The 22,674-nt window shown below is 40.9% G+C and overlaps 1 protein-coding gene and 1 non-coding gene across 2 annotated transcripts in view; both read left to right on the forward strand.

Moving 5' to 3' along the window:
* The window catches only part of Slc35f1 (solute carrier family 35 member F1), a 404,539-nt gene that overhangs the window by 217,543 nt on the left and 164,322 nt on the right, over nt 1–22,674 (forward strand). The gene's annotated exons all lie outside the window — the stretch shown is intronic.
* Nucleotides 133–239, forward strand: LOC127205451 (U6 spliceosomal RNA). Its single transcript, XR_007832659.1, has one exon. It is a non-coding gene; the product is annotated as a U6 spliceosomal RNA (small nuclear RNA).

Here is a 22,674-nt window from a genome sequence, read left to right on the forward strand (position 1 = left end):
TAAATCAAACATTATTTTGTAGTCCATGAATATGTATAACTACAAATTGTCAATATATAAAATAATGAAAATTCAAATTCAAATCCAACAAAAAGTGACACTGGGTAAGACAGCTTTTACAAGATGAATTGTGTGTTTGCCTCAGCAGCACATATACTAAAAATTAAATGTTTGAGGGAAGGTTAGCATGGCTTCTGTAGAAGGATGGCATGCAAATTTTTGCAGCACCCATATTAATTAAATCAGGGGAAGATCCTGGAGCTTAGTGGTAAAGGACTTACTTAGCATGCATGAGGCCCTAGGTTCAGTTCTATTTCACACAAAAAGATATTAATTTGGAACATATAAAATACAAACCTTCCTGAAAGGCAGAACAGTTGGCATTTAGCACTTCAATGATGGCAGCACCACTGTTCCTTTCCCTGGATGGGGTTTTACGCTTTGTAATTTACAGAAGGATTTGATTGCACCCACTTTCAAGGCTTCTTTTAGGAGTAGATGAATTCATTCAGGTCAAACATTTAGAAAATAATCTGCCACATCAATTCTGCAATTGAGTACATTTGAAATTTTAGCTTAGCGTTTGAATGACAGTGAGTAAATAAGCAATATTCTAACATACCTGGCTCCCTATCTAGTATTTCTATAGGTTTTTATTGATCTATGAAATTGTTATTAGTTTTTCTTATGTGAGAATGAGGGTGGAGAGAAGGGATGGATGCAGCTGAAACAGATGCCCGACCTCTGACCTCAGAGAGCTGAGTGTCTCCTCGGCAAGATTCACAATGGATAAGTAAGCAATGAAGCCGTGAAGAAACCACACAATGCTAGGTTGGGACAGGGACCTTAGAGAAGTCATGGGAAGCAGCACTAAGCATAAAGATGGCCAGCTTTTAGTCAGGCTGAAGACAAGGTAAGTTATCTCTACAGGGAGCTACATGGATTGTTGCACTTTAAAACAGAAAAAAAAAAAAAAAAAGCACTGGAGGCTGAATAACAGAATAGTGAAGGAGGGAAGAAAGAAAGTATCCAGGAACCAGAATGGCTGCAGCCAGTGAGAAAGGAGAAACTTAGAATGCCAACAGATCCAAGACAGGCATTATTCTATGTAAGGCGCTTTACATGTCCTAAAGATACCTTTAGCTGCTACATACGTCAGGTGAAAGGGGCTGCAGATGAGGTGATAGGAATCTAGATCTGGAAGCTGGTAGCATGGACCAGAGCAGTGACACTGTGGTGAGGAGTGGCATGGATTTGTAAAGGCTCTGAGAATGAATCAAGGGGGGACTTGTCGCCCAGTACACTGGGCTCATATGATGAGAGGGCAAAGTAAACCAAAGACATGAAGTCCTTACCTTAATGTTTTAAATTATGAATAAAATGAATAACAAACAATTGACATACAGTACAGCTAAACATATGACCATCCACTGTAAGTTATAGGAGAGCATCCAATAGGTGTGCAAGTGATGATGCAGGAATCCTTTATTGTAGAAATTTCCTTACCAACTAGGAGGACATTGGATGAGCTTCAGAACTTTTTCCCTTTGCGAGGTTTCCAGTTGCCTTGTCATTCATCTTCCAAACTCCACATGCCCTTAAAAGCAGTGCAGCTCTACATTCTAAGCTATGTATATGCAAAATTCATTACAGGTCTAAATCTTTTAAAGCCTTGGATAGCTTGCAGTAACAGCCTTATATTAATGGGCAATTTGAGGTACTTGTCTTTCGAACTGGAATCCTTGGGCAAAGGGTTGGATTTCTCTAGCTGTTCTCCCATCTATAACATGGGAATTAATGGTAGTCCCTTGCTTAGAGGAGCATCTTGAAAATTGAATGAGAGTAGCTATAGCGTGCTATGTAAGTATTTATCACATATTATGATTTAATATATCTGGGATATTAGTTTTCATTAATCTGCCCAGGCTTTTTAGAAAGAGTGGTCTTTAGAGGTTTTCCTTGGCAAAATGAAAATACTTGGCCACCATCTAATCTAGTGAAAAGAGCCTGCGTGACTGTGGGATGTTGTGTCTTTTGGAGGAGGTTGTTATTTTAGAAACATAGTTTCAGGCTTTCAAGTGCAAATCCATAGCACATGGCCTGTCACATCACACCATGTCAAACGTTCAAAAGGACAGGGTCATACACCTTTTATGGCAGTGCCCCACCCCCGCAATTTTGCCTGCAATATTCTATTCAGAGAACTGCCTAACTATGTCTCCTTAGTAAGTATGAGGCACCATTATTTCTTACCTACCTATACTGTGCTACAATCTGAAAGAATTTCAGCTGGCTTACAGAAAGGGATTGGAGACTATAAATCATCTTAGTAAAAGTGGCAAATTAAAGACAATAAAGGCAAAGGAAAAACTATGTAAAAACCTTACGAATATTTTGGTTTTGATAACTGAAAATTTTTCATGCAGTTAATTCCGAGTATTTTACAGTCTTCCAAGTAATCACCATCAAGTTTTTTCCCATGGAAGTAATAAGGATGTGATATGACAGCATATATATTATAACGTGCTGGTCTGAGGTTACTCTTTCCCAACCACACACACACAGCGGCTTCCCCCCCCAGCCACACACACACAGCGGCTCCCCCCCCCCAGCCACACACACACAGCGGCTCCCCCCCCCAAGGCACACACACACAGAGGCTCCCCCCCCATCTATCATATTTTCTGTCATTTCCAAGTTACTTCATAATTTAGCTCAGTAAAAGAGAATAGATTTAACAGTAAAATATACTTATTGACCCACCACTGATATGACACAAAGAAAGAAAAAATGAGGAAAAGATCTGTTAATGTGCATAAAATATATTCACCTATAGTTAAGGCCCAGAAATAATTCTTAAATGATTTTCACTTGGCGCTATGGGTTAATCGTTTTTTACATCTTTATAAGTTTTTGGCAGTGATGAATTGCTGTCTACTATTTGATCAGGTCGATGCTCCATGACTTAATGAGGCATTATGTTATGGCAACGTTTTGGCCGTTTCTAGGTTTTCATTACTGCGTACAATGATCATGGTAAAAGTCTAGTTTTCCCATCTTTTGATTTCATTGAATTGTCATAAATGACGTGACTGATTGTAATGAAGGGACCAGCAACAATGCTGTTTCTCAGTCCATGTGCTGCCTCCTTCCGGTTCAACCTCCATTCTCTTTTCCTACTTTGGTGAACATACATACAGGAAAGTTTGCACATGATGATACCTAACTTTAAAATTTGCCTTCTGACATTCAATACAGACAAGTGCTCTTTTTCTCATCCTTTATTCATTATCAATTATTCTCACACTTAAATACCCAAATCCTTAAAAATATATATTATTAACATCAGCTCATGGACAAATCATCTTATCACTACGCTAAAAAAAAAAAAAAAAAAAAAAAAAAAATGGTGTTGGGAGCAGAAGTGTTAAGTATGTTTTTCTAGAAATAAGTAATATTACATAATATTTGCAATCTTTTTGTCAAGAAACCTCCAAAGTATCAGGTACACATGCTACTTTTTAAGGGCCTCAAGAAGCGATGTGCAGAGTAAGTCATTAACTTAAAGAACAGACTCTGCTCTCTAAACGTTATTTCCAGAAACACAAGCAGATAGACCAAGGGCTTTCAGAATGACCTGCGTCTCTTTACTCCTCCCCAAGTTCTATCCTCACCCCATTCATCTCACATCAGTTTGTAGGCAAGAAACATAAAACTTCCAAGCGTGACTTATGAAGAGCAAAACATATAGTGAAAGAGAAAAAAAAAAAAATAACGTGGTGATGTGCAGCAGGGGAAGAGACGGCTCAGCAGTTGAGATCACAGGACGCTTTTGAGGGGGCCACAGATCTAGTCCCCTGCACTTCTGTGGAGCTCACAAGCATCTGTAACCCCAGTTCCAGGGCATCCGATGCCCTCTTCTGGCCTCTCCAGGCACGTACATGGTGAGCAGACATGTGTAGACAAAACACACAAAATAAAGACAAATCTTTGTACAAAGTGATGATGCAAGCGAAAGCATGTGTGATGGGTGCATCTGTGTGACTGGTGCTTCCGCGTGCTTGGGTGTGGCCTGGGGACTTACTGGTGTGGGCTTTAAATAAGAAGTCAGGTGCTGCCTTCAGCTTAAGCTTGAATCTCTACCACTTGTGTTTATGTGTGCAGAAGGTTTTCGTGTGCACCTCATGCAAGCTACTAATTGCTTTGTATCTCTGTGTGCTCATCTGTAAAATGAAGAAAGTAAAAATGCTTACTGTATTATTCAGACTTTTAGTCAGTATGAAAAGAGACCAAGAAAACTATTTTAAAGCAGTAAGGATGTATTTTGGCTAAGAGTTCCAGAGTTTTTGTTGTTGTTGTTGTTGTTGTTTTGGACTGTCAGGATACAGAGGCTCAAAGCATGACATGGTGGTGCAGAACAGTTTGCCTCACACTGACCAGGATGGAGGAGGGGGAAAGCCATCAGCAGCCTACAGAATGGGACCGCCCACATTCATACTGGTTCCTCCATTAAAGCAAATTAATCCTTTCTGGAAGTGCCTTCACAGACACATCCAGAAGTGCACTTCACTGGTCTCCTAGGGCCATCTCAATTCAGTCAAACTGACAATGAAGACTGTCACATGGAAATCGCAAGGCAAAACACATGGTGACATGTTACCAGGTGATCTCCTTGGCGTTGGCTCGATACCCAGTGTTTTCTTAAGTGGCTGAGGCCCAGGCAGGAGCCTACGCTGCCTCCTAGGGTAAACATGGTGGGGGAAAAGGAAGGCTGAGAAGGACCGCTGGGCCGGAAGTGCCTCCTCTGGATTCAAGCTGTGACAGGAACGGGTCTGTGTCGCTAGGAGGGACAGATCCAGGAGTGATACAGTTTATCTGAGCAAGGTGTTTTTACACTATCGAAACAGGATCTTGGATCCTGAGGAAGCTTCAGGTCCACGGAGCTCTGTAGGCAGAATCTGTTTGATGGCAAAGGAGAAGAACGGGAAGGGAAGGAAACAAAACAAAACAAAACAAAACGAAATGGCACCAGCTGCAAAAGCATGCTGTCTCGGTGCTGTGAATGAACAGAACGCTGTTGCCTCAGCCTAGAAGATTTTTTTTTCTTCCAATTTTAGAGGCAGAGCTATATTTAGTATCAAAAAAAAAAAAAAAACCCCACTGTCATTTATATCCAATAAAACTACTTCTTTTAGAAGCTTAAATGGCAACATTTCTGGATAGAAAAAAATGAATCCTTACAAAGAACATGCTTATAGAAAGGTTAATCACATTGTTAAAGTAAAATAGGCCAATCTTTACTGCAAACGAATGTGCCAGTGCTCAGAATTACTGAAAGGGAGATGGTTTCTCCTGATTTTCATTCTGCAGTCAATTTGACAGAAAACAACTTTCAAATTTCAAGTAGAAATAGTTGTGGATTTTTACTATTTTTCTTCGTGTAGTATGTATTTAGAGCACTGTTTTATGTTGGTGTCCATGGTTATAACATTTTAAGGTATTTATTCTTATGCATGCATGGATGTGCATGCGTGCGTGCGTGTGTGTGCGTGCGCGCGCGCGCGCGCGCGTGTGTGTGTGTGTGTGTGTGTGTGCACAATGGCTTCTTACAGCTCACTGTGAGAAGGCCAGTGAAAAAAGTTGGGTATCAGTCCTTGCCTGCTCCCTGTTTGGGGCTGCTTTGCACACTCAAGGCGAGATGGGCTGTAAGCCTCCTAGGAGTTCCCCTGCCTCTGCCTAGTATCTGTTACCAGTGTGCTTGGCTTGCCACTGGGTTCTGAAGACCTGAATTCCGTTTGTCAGGCTTGCAAGCTTTTGCCCACTAAACCATTTTCTAAGCCCCTAGAAACTTTAAAAAGATTAAACAAATATGTTCTCTAAGTTACTTGCAACTTAACATACCTGTTCTACTGTAGGTTAGTTTTTGTCAACTTGACACAAACTGAGTCATCTTGGAAAAGAAAATGTTCATTGGTCAGTCACTTCCACCAGATTAGCCTGTGGTTGTATCTGTGGGGGAATTTTCTGATTCCTGGTTAGTGGGATCGGGTCTGGCCTGTCGTGGACATCTCCAGCACTGAGCAGGTGGTCCTGAGTTGTACAAGAAGGCAGAATGAGCAACCCAGTAAGCAGCTTTGGTCTCTGCTTAAGTTCCTGCCTCTAGGCTCCTGTTCTAGTTCCTGCCTTGCCTATCCTTGATTTTGGATTGCTTTTGGTCAGTATTTTAATCACAGCCACAGAGAAGTAAATTAGGATATATGCTGTAGCCTGGGTTGTCGTAATCTCTATGTCTAGGACCTCAGAACTGTGGGCACATCATCCTAGGTGCACAGCGCTGGGTGCTGAGTGGTTACACACTAAGACACAGGACCCTGCTTCCTGGAAACATTTCTCTCTGAAGAGAATCTACTTGGTTAACACCTGTTCCTTATGTCTAGGTACTTTTCTCTCATGAGTGTCTCTGAGACCATCAAAGCAGTCTTACAATGAGTGTCATTTGTTTTTATATGTCGTTCATTGTCTTATGAAAATTGCCTTTTCATATGATAAAACAACTCATTCTTGAAAGTTCAAAGCCTTATGAAATTTGCTTAGTGATGATGTATTAGCAGGAGGACACAGCTGGCACCATGACAAGGAGAAAATGTGAGTGCAGGATTGTGTCGAAAGGTGAATTGCTTCAGGGGAGGGTTGAGGCTTAGAGAAAAACACCTAGTATGCTGAGCAAAGGTCTGCTTCAAAGAGGAAAGCAGTGTAGCTGCGTCGTCTCACGAGTTATCTCATTACTGACTGGAGTATTCCTCACTGACTTGATAACACTTGCTCTTGCATCTGTCAAGTCCGGTTGGCGAGAGGGAATTGGCAATGCTGGCCTCCTCCAGCTCCGATTCAGCACTTTGAAGGCTGAGAGTCAGGAGAAATATGTCAGTTCACAAATGAGCTGTTCAGAAGAGCGGGTGGTTGATGAAGGCTACTATGTGAGAAATGCTGAGTCCCGCGATAATGTGATGAAGGAGGCAGAGATGAATAAATGCAGCCCAAGGGTGAATTTGGAAGTCACGTGATGTGGTCAGCAGCACCGAGGAAGCTGCTTGTGATTACCTAGGTTTCCTGAGGATGACCATGTAGGAAAGCTTGTCTCACTGCGGGCTTAGAAATGAAAGGTTTTAGAGACTCGTTGTTCCTTCTGTCCACAGCACAGAACACTGGGGTGGCTAAGGAACACTGTCTCTTCCCCTTTCTTTTTCTCTTTTCTTTTTTATCCCAACCCCAAAACTTGCCTCATCCGTGTTGCTTAACACGAGATTACAGTTTGAATATTTACTTCATCTTCTGTCAAAGTGAAGTGAAGTTGGGACGCCTACACCTTAACATGGCTTATAATGAGACTATTGCTCCTTAGAATCTAGTCTGTAGAGATCCATAACAGATGTATCACCTCTTCATGGGATCACAGGTAAATAGATATCCTCTTCATCATTAGCTATAGATTTGAAACTGGAGGACACCTCACAGGGTACTGAGAACGCATTCTGGCCTCCTCATTGTCTTTAGTGTCCAAGAACACTGAAGACATGTAAGCTTACCAGTGGTTACTTTAAGTCAAGATACCCAACTTTCAGATCTGAGGCTTAAGCACTGTTGTGCTAGCAAATCAAGAGTTGACAACTACCATGTGCCTCAAGATTATTGTCCAAGTTACATTTTCTATCATTCATATCATTGTCTCTAAACCACCATTTATGAACTTCCGTGCTTCGTGGATTCTGTATTTTGTTTCTATGGAGGACCATTGTGTATCCTGTTTAACCAAAATATGCAAGAGAGGATTTAAATGTTATGAAAGGCCTGTTGTCAGAAGTGTTTAAATGTAGGTATGTCAGCCTTCTGTGTGGGACACTGCCTAGGACCTTCCTCTGAGTTGGCTGCTATGCTGAAGTTCCTGCTTGCTCTTGAGTCTGGCTGGGTCCTTGCAGCCATCTCTGTATGCACAGGTTAAACACCTGCTGGTCTCTGATACCTCAGAAGACCTCTGTTGCTTGCGACGTGAGGCGATGTCAAAGTTTGAACACCACATTTGGGTAATTTCTGGTGCTCCCCACAACTAAACACATAATACATCCAAATTTCATACTTTTGCCAAAATGTTTCCGTCACCAGCTGTCCTCCAGGTGTTTCTGCAAAGGTAGGAAAGTGACAAGTGTTGTTCTCTTGTGACATATGGTTGTGGGAAAGTCCTCAATCTGGTCTTTCTCAGAAGCGTAGAAGCTAGATTTCCACATCTGCTCGAAATCCTGTCAATGTGGGTTCCCAAGTTGCCACTCTATGTATAGAATCCAGAGGAAACCAAGATGTGGAGAGTCATAAGCAGATAAGTTTGATAATGTATATTGTTATTGACAATGAAGCATCATGGGGTGTCACACTAGCGCCCTTTCCTGTCCTGCTATTTGCATGTAGTATCTCCTTCCGCCTACCTACCCTCAGCTAGCCACAATGTAAGAGTCAGGGTAATCTGGATAACCTTCCTGTTGTTAGCAATGGCCTTCATTTTTCCTTACGGTGTTTGTAAGGAATTCAGTAAATTCTCTACCTTTGCCTTGCATTTAGTCTACCTTTATCGAGCACGTTGTTCTATGTTTTGGGGAGTACGGGATTTATTTCTACTTACGGTAGTAGTCCGTCATCCAGAGCATCTGGCTTGGAACTCAAAGCAGAAGCCCGGAAGCAGGAAGTGAAGCAGATGCTGTGGAGGAATGCTGCTTACTGGCTCACTCTTCTTAGCTTGCTCAGTTTGCTTTTTCATTCACCCCCTGAACAACCTGCCTAGGGACTGCCCACAGTGTTCTGTGCCCTCCCAGATTAACCATTAACCAAGAAAATGGCCTTTAGGTTTGTTCATAGCTCAATCTGATGAAGGGCATTTTCTCAATTGAGGTTTCCTTTTTTCAGATGACCCCAGCTTGTGTCAAGTTGACATAAAACTACCGGGCATATCCACTAAGCTATATCCCCAGTCCCTGCCAGTTATGCATTTTTAGTAAATATTTTCATAAATATAAAATGTGAAAATGCTGAAGGAGGCAGTCTGGTGTTGTACTTGCAAAACATGAAAGGGCAAGCTCACAAGAAAACTGGTGTCTCTTATCTCCCTCACTAATGTATCTCAGACAGAACTGGGAGTGTAGAAAAGAGCACCACAAGAAAACATTTATGAAATATGTATCACAGTAGAGCCCCTGTTCTGTTCTTCAAAGGGCTTGTTTTCCCACCTTCCTTGCATTGGCTCTGGACCCAGAATGCACATGAGGTACTACTAATGCATTAGTGGCCAAATAACTTATTCAGGTCCTTAGTCACTTGGCTTTGCTATTATATGTTGTTATTTTGGGGAAAAAAATGAATGTTTGTCATAAGGACAGTTCTCCTTTTCCTGCTACTTTTATCATGTGATCCCTTACTGTTCCTCATTTATCTTTTTTCACTTCAATTAAGTTTCTTTTATCTTAAGACCTTTCCTTTCTGCCTCTTTCCTATCCTCCTCTGACTTTACTTATCCTTGACTCCAACCCCAAAGAACTATAGTCCTTGCCCATAATATAATGATAAGCATTTGCAAAAGGATTAGGGGGAAACTCACAGGTGTTTTTGTTTTGAGGGAAGATGCATCACTTATGAATGGCTTACAAAGCAAAATAGAAATAAACTTTTCCAAGAGTGGAGATACAGAGATCTTTTGTTCTACAAAATTTCACAAAGCAAATTAAATATGTCTCCAAACTCTTGGTTCTTTACTCAGAAGAAATCCTCAACTATTAGAGATCAGAAAGGGCTCCCTCTCCTCTCCTCTCCTCTCCTCTCCTCTCCTCTCCTCTCCTCTCCTCCCCTCCCCTCCCCTCCCCTCCCCTCTCCCCTCCCCTCCCCTCCCCTCCCCTCCCCTCCCCTCCTCTCCTTTCCTCTCTTCTCCCCTCCCCTCCCCTCCCCTCCTCTCCCCTCCCCTCCTCTCCCCTCCTCTCCCCTCCTCTCCTCTCTTCTCCTCCTCTCCCCTCCTCTTCTCTCTCCTCCTCTCCTCTCCCAACTCCCCCCCCCCCCGGGCAATTCATCCTAAACTGATCCATTCCATTTCTACCAATTATACCTACTCTTCTAGAGTAAAGAGACTAGAGTCTTATGTGCAGTGAGTCCTGATCACTAGCAGGGTATGTATTTTCTAAACCCAAGCTCCCTTGGTATCAGTGCTTTGCAGGTTTTATGCTGCCCTTGGGCAAAGAGATCTGTGCAGGCTGGGAATAATGTTGCTGGAATACAACTTCCCTAAATGGTCCATCAAAGCATCCTCCTACACTTCTGCAACCACCTGAGGGGTAAATCTAGGTGCTTCCTCCCTGTAAAAGCTGTCACAGCTTGGGGACTTCCTCTCCCAACTGTGTACTATCTGTCCCCTCCTCTCTTTAGGATATCCTGCCTCCTTCTGACAGTATCTCCTCTGAGGCATTCTAGAAACAAGAGGAGCGCCCTTCGGAGCACATTCATCTTGGTGCCAGTTTCCTTCTTAGAAACAATTTCAATGCCAGGGAACTCAAAATCTTTGAAGAAAAAAATATATAGGTACAAACCCATCACGAAATGTCTCAGTAAATTATGTTACCATCAACATAAGGAATGGTCAATTCTCCTTTCTGCCCGTTCTTCTGAAGTTAATATAGTATCTGTCTCCTTGAAAGAAGAAATGACCCAAGGTCACCCTGACCTCTTTTTCCTCACTCTAAGGTGATATATCAGCAACCAAGCCATTAAACAAGGCTCATTCCACCTTCTTCACTTACAGAACTTCATTAAGTTTATCTGAAATATGCTTTAAAAACAATCTAATTCATCTTGCTCCAAGTAATTTAATTAGAATTCAATTAAATTCAGCAGAATTCATATATCATTTTACATGTTGCACCTTGATTCATTTAATTTGCAATTTTATTTTAAAGATGCAGAGGAGTTATTTGGCCTCACACTATTCTATCCAAAAGAATCCATTTCACGCATAAACTAACTGGTTCTCAGGAGCGCTATGGGAAACAAAATATGTGCTCATCATTATGCATGTCACACCCCACTAATTTGAATTTCATATCCTGGGCAATGTGTGCACTTATGAGAGAGATACTTCATATCCGTTCACTTTTACTTACAGAGGGATGCTTTCTTGCCCTCATCTTGTTTTTCCCCTCACACACATAGATATAAATGGATTGACAAAGAAAAAGAAATGGTATTCAGATCCACCTTAAGTCATTTTCACAGTCATGCTGAAACGTTTAGAAATCAAGGGAACCAGGGTTGGAGTTAGAACTCTTTTTTCTTCTGAGATTGTTAGAAGTACCAAATGACTAGAAATAGCTTTTTTGCTCAGTAGACAAGATGTCCTTGCTTGTGGTCGGTCTTTGTGAATGTGGTCGGTCTTTGTGAATGTGGTCATAAAAGGACAAGCTGCACCTGAGTACTATATGAATGTCATCGACAGGGTGCTGGCCTGGTTCATCTTCCAGAAGAGCATGGGACTACTTTTGAGTTGTTGTTGGCCATGAATCTCACTAATGTGGAAGAAATCTCCCAACACTCCGTGCTGCTCTGATTTCAGAGATCAAAAAGAATATTGTGTCTTTTCTGTAGATTTTCTTTGTTATTTTCCCTAGTCATGACTTAAAAAATATTATTTAGTTAATTTATTTAGATTACATCTCAATTGTTTTCCCCTCACTTGTTTCTACCCGTTCTTCCCTCCCTCCCACTTTCATCCTATTCTCCTCCTCTAGGTCTGTGACCGAGGGGTACCTCCTCCCCGACTTTATGATCATAGACTAGCTATCAAGTCTCATCTTGGTAGCCTGCTTATTCTTTCTCTGAGTGCCACCAGGCCTCCCCACCACAGGGAAGTGGTCAAATATGGGGCACCAGAGTTCATGTCAATGTCAGTCCCAACTCTCCACAAAACTGCGGAGAATGTCCTGTCCATTGGCTAGATCTGAGTAGGAGGCTCAATGTTTACTACTTGTATTGTCCTTGGTTGGTGCAGTAGTTTGAGCAGACCCAGCCATGGCTTTTGAGACACAGTCTCATACGTCTCAGATTGGCCTTATACTTGCCATATAAGGAATATTTGCCTTGACCTCCTGACTCTGATGCCTTAACCCCTCAAGTATTAGGATTACAAGCAGAGACCACCACACCCTGTTCCCCGGACTTTCTTAATCTCAAGCCATTCACAGTGAAGGCAGGCAATGAACATGGTGTTTTTTCAGCTTGGTGGTATAATGATATTGTCCATACGCTGCTCTTAAGCCACAGATACATTGTGGCAGCTAGTGTACCTTAAGAAGTATTAAACGATTTCAAGACCTTGGAGAGCATAGAAGGAGAAAAAAAGATAGAAAAATATACTTTGAGGGGAGGGGGATTAGAAGAAAGATGGTACAGTTAAATTGTAGCATTTGTTTTAGCTATTAAAGTATTACTTTACTGAGATGTTTTTTGTTTTGTTTTTTTGAGACAGGATTTCTCTGTGTAGCCTTGGCTGTCCTAGACTTGCTTTATAGACTAGGCAGGCCTTGAACCCATGGAGATCTGCCTATTTCTGCCTCCTCAAGTGCTGGGATCACAGGTGTGCCCCACCACGCCCAGTAAAATCCCTTTACTGGGATTTTAAGGCATTAAGTTAGGCCATATTCATTTCTCATCTGAAAAATCAGAAATTGTAACATTCTTTTGCTCATTATTTCACTACATCTTTACTGAGAGAACTGTTTCTGGGGAGATATGAGGAACTACTCACACTAGATAGGACAGGAGGGACAGTCCAAGAAAGTGAGTCCACCCTAAAATAGGTTGATAAAGCAGCGAGTTTATTTGACTTACTTGTAGGATCATGGGTGAGAGGAGTGGGGTTGACCCCAGACAACTACCTCATGGAAAGATCCCATATCAGCAAGGAAGGGACCTCCCCAGAATGGACCCACTGTGTATTCTAGCACTTCCCGAGATCATGTGTAACGGAGGCAAAATGACCTGTAGCAGGGAGCGTGTGTATTGGACAGAAGGAGTGGCTGAAATCTCAGAAGGGGGCCTGACGACCCTCCTTGCCCTCTCCTTCCATCAGGGAATATCACAGGCTCAGTTTTCATGACCTTTTCCAGTGTGTAAACAGCATCACCCTGGTTAAAATGGCAAGCAGCCACCCAATGCATAGAGGGAAACATTCTGCAATGGGTGTGCTCTTAGACAGCTCAGACAGCTGGAAACACTATTATAGCCTTTACTGGTGACATGAGTGTGCTGGAGGGAATATATCAAGGATCAGACATGACTTTAATTTACTCATCTTGACAGAAAATAAACATCTGTCTTAATATATATATATATATATCCCTGATGGTTTATAAACAACTGAAATATATTTCTCACAGTTCCAGAACACGGAAGTTTAAGATCAAAACCCTAGTATGGTTGTATTCTGAGGAAGAGCCCTCTTGCCTGGCTGCACACTCCTGCTATAGTCCATGTGTTTAAAGACATAAGAGCCCTCAGATTTCTTTTGTAAGAAGTGAATTCCACTGAGCACCGCGGGAAAGGCATTGGGGGGGCAGGAAGGGTGGGGCTGGGAGGAGAAGAGGGAGCGGGCAATGATTGGATGTAAAGTGAGTTAAGTTTTAAAAAATAAATTTACATTAAGAAGAGGAGTGGATTTCATTCACGAACACTTTGCTCCCAGACCTACTCAACTTCAAAAGGCCCTGCCTCCTAATATCACTGCATAGTGAGGGTTTCAAGACATGAATTCTGGGGAGCCATAAACACTTTTATCCATTTCAAGGTGGTGTATAAAGTATTTCGGTCAAAATTCACAGTGATTGCTTCCTCTAAAAGGCCTCTGGAGAACCCTAACAGACTGAAGCAAGGTTGGCGAGGGAGGGACAATGGCTTGTCCTCTTCTGTACTGCAGACTGGGCTTGGTGAGGTTGGGTGTGTCAGGTCAGGGTGCATCTCACTAAGCTAACAAGTTCAATGACTTCCCGTAGGAAAATAATTTCTATACAATCGATGTGCACAAACGGGAGCCCTAACTGGCTTTCCATCTTTATTCTTGAAGTGTCAGTGATTCCCAGTAAGTAAGAGTCTAGTACTGGTCTCCAGTTGTAGCCTTAAGCAGCAGCTCCTCCTGTGGGAACATTACAAGGGAAGCAGCCTCAGTGGGAAGGATCACTCACCTTAGACATCACTGCTGCATCCTTGGTTTAGAGCACCACTGTTTCTCTTGTTTGACCTGATGTTTCACCAGTCTTGGCCTTCATAGCATTTTAAAGGGTAGAACGTTGTATATCACATGAAGAGGTGTCTTTTAATGTCCATCAGTTTAATTTCAGTGTCTTTGTACTCTCATCAGCATCCTCCACCTCTAGTCTTTAAACATGCTCTGTGGAGAGTGCGCCCTGCCCCCCCATCAGAGTGGTTCTCTCACTGGTCTTCCTGTCTGTTCTCTTCAGTCCTAGAGGCAGCTGAGAGACTTTGGGATGTCACACTTTGGTTTCTCACTTCTGTCTCTTCAATTTGAGCCTGAGGTGACAATAATAGAATTTCCTGTTTTTGTTAGATTTATTCCTGCTGTAAAAATTTCAACAAATCATTCCCGGTCATTATAATGTTTGATTATAATAAATACCCATTTTTTAAATTCCTACAATAGATATTTTCCTCTACAAATTTTTCTCAACAGATGCTATAAAAATTAAATTTGGACACAAATTTTAGGTTTTTAAAGGCAATCTGTAAAACAATGTTCAAATAAAATCACTCCTTTATTGTCATATCAAAAAATCAATGGCATTGCAATAATCTGCTGTGAAGAAAAATGAGAAAATGTTTACTAGCTTCTGTGCAGAAGGTCCTTTTGCTTGAGAACAAAACCCAGGTGTTCTGTCTTCTACAGTGAGGCAAAGCTTTTCTATTTAGTTGTGTCCCCTGCATGTTCTTGCAAGTAAAAGCGTAAGCGATGATCTTGGTTGATTACACATTTTAAGTGGATTTCCACTGAACCTTGACACTCAGAAGAGTATGATTTTTCTCTTACTTCATGGATAAGAATGTGCTACATGTGGAATAAAATACTGAAATCTGACATTGTCTTTGAAGCATGGTGAGACAGTCTGTTTGCATGATTCCTTTGTTTTTGCTCATTCAATGGATTTCAAAATTAAATATTTGCCTTTAAACCCAGGGTTCACTAACGTAATTCAAAATGCAAAGCTAAAAGCATTTTAAAGTGAAAAATGTCAAAATCATTTAAAATGCACAAAATGAACAGTAACACCGCCATCCTAAAAGGTTATATTGCCTTTCTGCTCTCCAAGACTTTAGCAAGTGTGGAAACTAGTCAAAAGTTCCTGCTGGAAACCTGGTATGTAAAATTTTCTTCCTTCCTTCCTTCCTTCCTTTCTTCCTTCCTTCCATAATTCTTTTCTTTCATTTTCTCTCTCCCTTCCTCAATTCCTTTCTCTCTTTCCCTTTCTTTCTTTCTTTCTTTCTTTCTTTTTTTCTTTTCTGCTGTCATTTCTGACTTTCTGAAAGACAAGAGTCCCCAAAGGCTTTCCTAATTAAAGCATATATTTATCAGGCATTGAAGAAATTAACTCAGGATGCATGCTAGCAATGTTCTGAAAGTATCAGAACTACCATATAGGTAGATAGCTTTAAGTATTTGATGAGCTAGCACTTCCAAATGGACTCAACATTGGGAATGTTGTTATTCTGAGTATTACTCAGATACTGAGTCAGATATTATAGAAAGCAATTTGTACAAACTTCCTTGTTAAGTCTTCATGATGACCTCTGGCAAAATACATCACTATGTACATTTTACAGATGACTGAAATAACTTTAAGGGACAGGATTAAGATCTAAATCCAGATTGGTTCAGTTTCAAATTTGTCCTTGAGTGAAAAGATAAATAAAAAGGAAAGTATATGATTGCTCCTAGGTATGGTAGGGGAGGGCATGTATTGTAGATAAAAGGGAGAGCATAGGCAGAGGCAGAGACACCTGGAAGAGTCCAGAGTGGACACGACACTCAGTCATGTGAGGAAAGGTGGGCAGGAAAACAAGGGAGGAACTGCCAACCAAGACGGGCAGCCTGGGCCAAGAGGATGGTCAAGAGGGTAAAGAGAGCTGCCAACCAAGAGGGGCAGCTTGGGCCAAGAGGCTGATCAAGAGGGTAAAGAGTAGAAAAAAGAGTCAGGTAACCCAAATGGCTGGATTGCATAGGGAAAGTCAGCTGAACTCCTGGACTGTATAACTTTTAGGGTATGTCAGCCTCACCTTATAGCAGATGGGGACTGAGGGATAATGGGAGAACCTGGAAGCCAGTATCCACTTTGATGGGCACCTCAGTTAGCCATTTGTCCCTGGCTTGAGACCTAAGAGGTGCCATTTTATTTACTACGTCACCCAAGTCTCTAGACGAGTGTGGCAAATGTCATACCTCCCAAGGAAACAAAATTTTGTTCTCTAAGTCAGTTGTCTCCCAAGTGGCAATGTGCAGCTCTAAGGGACTATAAGATGCTCCTCTAGAGCCTCGGAAAAAAAAATGTTAAAATTACCTTATACGTAAAGAGAAAACTCTATCCCTTTAGTGAGAACAGCAGTAAAAATGAATTACGTTGGGCCAGTCTGAGATAAACAGACCAGTTACATGACTGTTTAGCCTGTGATGTTGCTCTCCCTTCCTCTTTCTTTCTCCTCTTCTTCTTTTTTTTTTTTTTTTGAGTTAATTTTTTAATTAATTTATTCTTGTTACATCTCAATGGTTATCCCATCCCCCCTTGTATCCTCTCATTCTTCCCTCCCTCCCATTTTCCCCTTACTCCCCTCCTCTATGACTGTGCCTGAGGGGGACTTCCTCCCCCTTTATATGCGCATAGGGTATCAAGTCTCTTCTTGGTAGCCTACTATCCTTCCTCTGAGTGCCACCAGGTCTCTCCCTCCAGGGGACATTGTCAAATATAAGGCACCAAAGTACGTGTGAAAGTCATACCCCACTCTCCACTCAACTGTGGAGAATGTTCTGTCCATTGGCTAGATCTGGGTAGGGGTTTGAAGTTTACGGCCTGTATTGTCCTTGGCTGGTGCCATAGTTTGAGCGGGACCCCTGGGCCCAAATCTGCCTATCATAAAACATATACACTATGGAATACTAATCAGCTATTAAAAACAAGGAATTCCCGAAATTTGTGGACAAATGGATTGAGCTAGAAATGATCATAATGAGTGAGCAGAAAGACTCAAATGGTATATACTCACTTATATCTGCATACTAGCCCAAGGGGCATGTCCCATGAAAGTCTTCACTTACCAGGAAACTAGGACAGAGGGGAGGACATCCTATTGGGACTCTAGATGAGAGAAGCATGGGAAAATAGCAAAGTAGAAGGATCCAGAGGGTCCTAGAAACCTACAAGAAGAACATTTTCTCCTCTTCTTTCTTTCCTTTTTTTCTCAGTCTCGTCTTCTTTTCTTAATGATCGTGTACTTTTCCTTTTCCAAGTAAATTCTTTAGATTATAATTACATCTCCTCCTCGTCCCTTTCCCTTTTCTCCCTCACAACCTCCCATGTACCCCCACCCCACCTTCTTGTGCTCTTCCAAATCCATGGCTTAGTCTTTTTTAAATTGTTGTTACACACACACACACACACACACACACACACACACCATGGTTGAGATTGAGTTCATCGTTCTGCACTTTGATCAGTTGTGCTTTGGGGAAAAGGTCTCCATCTGTTGCAATGAGAAGGTTCCTTTATGAGAGGTGAGGACCACAATTATCTGCGGATATGTGGACACATATTTAGAATATCATTAGGTATTATGCTGGGTCAGTAAAGTGGTTGTAGGTTGTAGGTTCTCATTCAAGATAGATACATGACATTACTAGCCCTGAGTGGTTGTCTAGGTTTTCAGTACCAGGAATGATTTCCCTGTTGTTGAGTGGGTCTTAAGTCAGATTAGAGAGCTGTTGGGTACCACCAAGGTGTGTGTGCCTTAGAGTTACCTTGTTGTGCTGGCTATTGTTGTGGCTCATAGGTGTAATAGCTGGGTAGACTATTGGCTGTTTCCCTTCATTGGAATCTTACTTAGTTCCTTGTACCATGAAAGCTAATCTTCAGGGAAGAGGCTTCCAGGTCAAGTCCTGCTGGGTGGTAGGAGTGTCTCTGGGCCCTGAGTCCAAAGTGCATGACGTTTTTAGCAGTAAGGACTTACTTTTTCCCTCTTGGAGGGGGACAACCAAGAACAGTCGCAATAGCCTATAATGTTCTGGAGACTTCTCTTATACAACCCCAACCAACAGCTTAAAAGAGGACTTCACAAGCCTGGGGTTGGGATTTTGTTAGACGGTCTATGGATCTTGGGATTGGGGTGGGGGTGCATTGTCATCCCAGATGGGAAATTTTCCTTTAAACTGTACATGTATTTTTATATACTGCTTAAACATATTATAGGTATTTAGGTAGATAGTTAATAGTATAACTGTTTATGACTTTCTCAGATATCATTACTGTTATTTATGCTTCTTTCTTCTGTATTTATTTTTTTTCTCTAGTTAGAGCCTCCCCCATTCTTCCTATTTCTCCCTTCAGGTCATTCTTCTCTTCCATCATTCTTTCTCTTTCTCTTTAACGAAAGACTCATGGATATACACCTCACTTCTGACAGAGTTCATACATATAAAGTGTACGGTTCAGTGGTTTTAGTATAGTGCTATATGGAGTACAGAGATGTGTAATAAATACCACGTTCCCTTTAGAGCATTTCCATTACTGAATAATAGTTCATATCTATGAGCTAACATCTCCGTTTCCACCCCACACCAATCACTAAGCGAATAGTTGTCTGTTTTCTATCTCTGTATATTTGAATCTACTCTAAACATCCCCTATATAAAGGGAATAATTTAATCCAGGGTAATTTGTGTGGTTTCTGTGGGTTGTTGACTTTTTAAATGTATGCATCATTCTTTGTCACAAGAATGAATGTTCTATTCTCCTCATGTGGGCTGGCTGATGAGATTAATGATGGTATTTCTTTCACTAACTGAACTTCCTGAGAAGAAGTGTTGGCTTAAGAATGTTCCCTCAGTTGGCAATCATATAAAAACTAGACAAGCAAATTGCAAAACAATAAAAATGTATATAGTTGAAATTTCTCTTATTAATCAGAACTTTTTATATGTTCTACACCATAAAGTAAAATAAATAAATTATATCTAATAATTTGTTTAAAAAGTATTAATTATATTTTCATTTTAAAACATTAATTAAAATTTGTGGTTGTCAGCAAGACATTTTGTAGATGCGTTCCCCTCCCCCCTTATTATAAATGAACCTAGATCTCAATGGATACATTCACTTGAGGTATTTCTTGACAGGTGTTAGATAACGATTCAAAGATGTAAAACAACAACAATAACCCAAGCCAAACAGTCTAGCCAGGAGTGGAGAGGCTGCAGCTAAGAGATTGCCATTAGTTTGATGCCATCTTGACCTACATAGTGAAGTCTAGGTGAGCCTGAACTACAATGTGAAACTCTGTCTCTTAAAAAATTAATTAATTAATTAATTAATTAAGCAACTATAAAATAAAGATCAATCCTACAATTTTGGGGGGAGGAGGGTAAGGCATATTTAAGTATTCCAATGCACTACATTACATTTTTTCCATTAAATGGAACAATGTTTTAAAATTAGATTCTATTAGTGTTATCCTATTGGTATTTTAACATAGGGGTAGATAATTAAAGCAGTATCAGGGAAATTTCTTCTTCCTTTCATTGTAACAAAACAATATCAAAAACAAATTAAGATAACATCAAGAATATGCTTTTCCATTAGCCAAAAAAAAAAAAAAATACTGAAAATTCCTCAAAGCCATGCAAATATTTAGAGAGACAAAAATCAAAACAGCACATACAGTTTGCCATGTTACAGTTGTTGCATCAAGGGCCATGCAGAACTTATACAGTGTTATGTCAGTGCACTTGGTGCGGATGGTTTACTTACATAGCCATCTCTTCCTTCACAATACTGCCTTTTATGGATATAGTAAAATGATATTTGGACATTAACACACAAAATAAATGGAGAGAAATAGAAGCATGGTGGCTAGTTCATGTCTCTTTTTAAAAAAATTTTTTTTATTAATTTATTCTTGTTACATCTCAATGGTTATTCCATCCCTTGTATCCTCCCATTTTTCCCTCCCTCTCATTTTCCCCTTACTCCCCTCCCCTTTGACTGTTCCTGAGGGGGATTTCCTTCCCCTTTATATGCGCATAGGGTATCAAGTCTCTTCTTGGTATCCTGCTATCCTTCCTCTGAGTGCCACCAGGTCTCCCCCTCCAGGGGACATGGTCAAATATGAGGCACCAGAGTACATGTGAGAGTCATACCCCACTCTCCACTCAACTGTGGAGAATGTTTTGTCCATTGGCTAGATCTGGGTAGGGGTTAAAATTTACCGCCTGTATTGTCCTTGGCTGGTGCCGTGGTTTGAGCGGGACCCCTGGGCCCAATCTGCCTATCATAATGTTCTATTTGTAGGTTTCTAGGACCCTCTGGATCCTTCTACTTTGCTATTCTCCCATGCTTCTCTCATGTAGAGTCCCAATAGGATGTCCTCCCTTCTGTCCCAGTGTCCTAGTAAGTGAAGGCTTTTGTGGGACATGCCCCTTGGGCTAGTATGCAGATATAAGTGAGTATATACCATTTGAGTCTTTCTGCTTCTGGGTTATCTCACTCATTATGATCATTTCTAGCTCAATCCATTTGTCCACAAATTTCGGGAATTCCTTGTTTTTAATAGCTGAGCAATATTCCATAGTGTGTATGTACCACAGTTTCTTTATTCATTCTTCTACTAAGGGACACTTAGGCTGTTTCCATGTTCTGGCTATTATGAATAAGGCCGCTGCGAACATGGTTGAGCAAATTTTCTTGTTGTGTGATGGAGCATCTTCTGGGTATATTCCAAGGAGTGGAATAGCTGGATCTTGAGGAAGACCTATTCCCAGTTTTCTAAGATAGCACCAGATAGATTTCCAAAGTGGCTGTACTAGTTTACATTCCCACCAGCAATGAAGGTGTGTTCCTCTCTCCCCACATCCTCGCCAACATGTGGTGTCGCTTGAATTTTTGATCTTAGCCATCCTGATGCGTGTAAGATGGAATCTCAGAGTTGTTTTGATTTGCATTTCCCTGATGAGTAAGGAGGTTGAGCATTTCTTTAAGTGTTTCTCAGCCATTTGATATTCCTCTGTTGAGAATTCTCTGTTTAGTTCCAAGCCCCATTTCTCAATTGGGTTATTTGGTTTGGTGTTGTTTAATTTCTTGAGTTCTTTATATATTTTGGATACTAGACCTTTGTCAGATGTAGGGTTGGTGACCATATGTGTGTGGATTCATATCTGGGTCTTCGATTCGATTCCACTGATCAACCAGCCTGTTGCTGTGCCAGTACCATGCTCTTTTAATTACTATTGCTTTATAGTACAGTTTGAGATCAGGTATGTACACTATCATATCATCTGCAAATAGGGATAATTTGACTTCCTCTTTTCCCATTTGGATCCCCTTGATCTCCTTTTGTTGTCTTATTGCTCTGGCTAGAACTTCGAGTACTATATTGAAGAGATATGGAGAGAGTGGGCAGCCTTGCCTTGTTCCCGATTTTAGAAGAATTTCCTTGAGTATCTCACCATTTAATTTGATTTTGGCTATTGGCTTGCTGTATATAGCCTTTATCATATTGAGGAAAGTGCCTTGTACCCCCAATCTCTCTAAAACTTTAAACATGAATGGGTGTTGGATTTTATCAAATGCTTTCTCTGCATCTAAAGAGATGATCATGTAGTTTTTTATTTTCAGTTTGTTTATGTGGTGGGTTACATTGATGGATTTCCATATATTAAACCATCCCTGCATGCCTGGAATGAAGCCTACTTGGTCATGATGAATGATATCTTTGATGTGTTCCTGTATTTGTTTTGCAAGTATTTTGTTTAGTATTTTTGCATCGATGTTCATAAGAGAAATTGGTCTGAAATTCTCTTTCTTTGTTGAGTCTTTGTTGAGGTTTAGGTACCAATGTGACTATGGCCTCAAAGAATGAATTTGGTAATGTTCCATCCATTTCTATCTTTTGGAGTAGCTTGAAGAGTATCGGTATTAGCTCATCCTTGAAGGTCTGGTAGAATTCTGCACTGAAACCATCTGGCCCTGGGCTTTTTTTTTTGGTTGGAAGATTATCAATGATTGCTTCTATTTCTGTAGGGGAAATGGGACTATTTAGCTTGTTTATCTGTTCTTCACTCAACTTTGGCAAGTGAAATTGATCAAGAAAATCGTCCATTTCCCTTAGATTTTCAAATTTTGTGGCATATATGCATTCAAAGTAGGATCTTATGATTCTTTGTATTTCTTCAGTGTCTGTTGTTATGTCTCCCTTTTCATTTCTGATTTTGTTGATTTCAGTACTGTCTTTCTGCCTTTTAGTTAGTTTGGCTAACGGTCTGTCTATCTGGTTGATTTTCTCAAAGAACCAGCTCTTGGTTTTGTTGATTCTTTGGACTGTTTTCTT

The sequence above is a fragment of the Acomys russatus genome, chromosome 21 (genome assembly GCF_903995435.1).
Source record: "Acomys russatus chromosome 21, mAcoRus1.1, whole genome shotgun sequence".
Classification (NCBI taxonomy): Eukaryota; Metazoa; Chordata; class Mammalia; order Rodentia; family Muridae; genus Acomys; species Acomys russatus.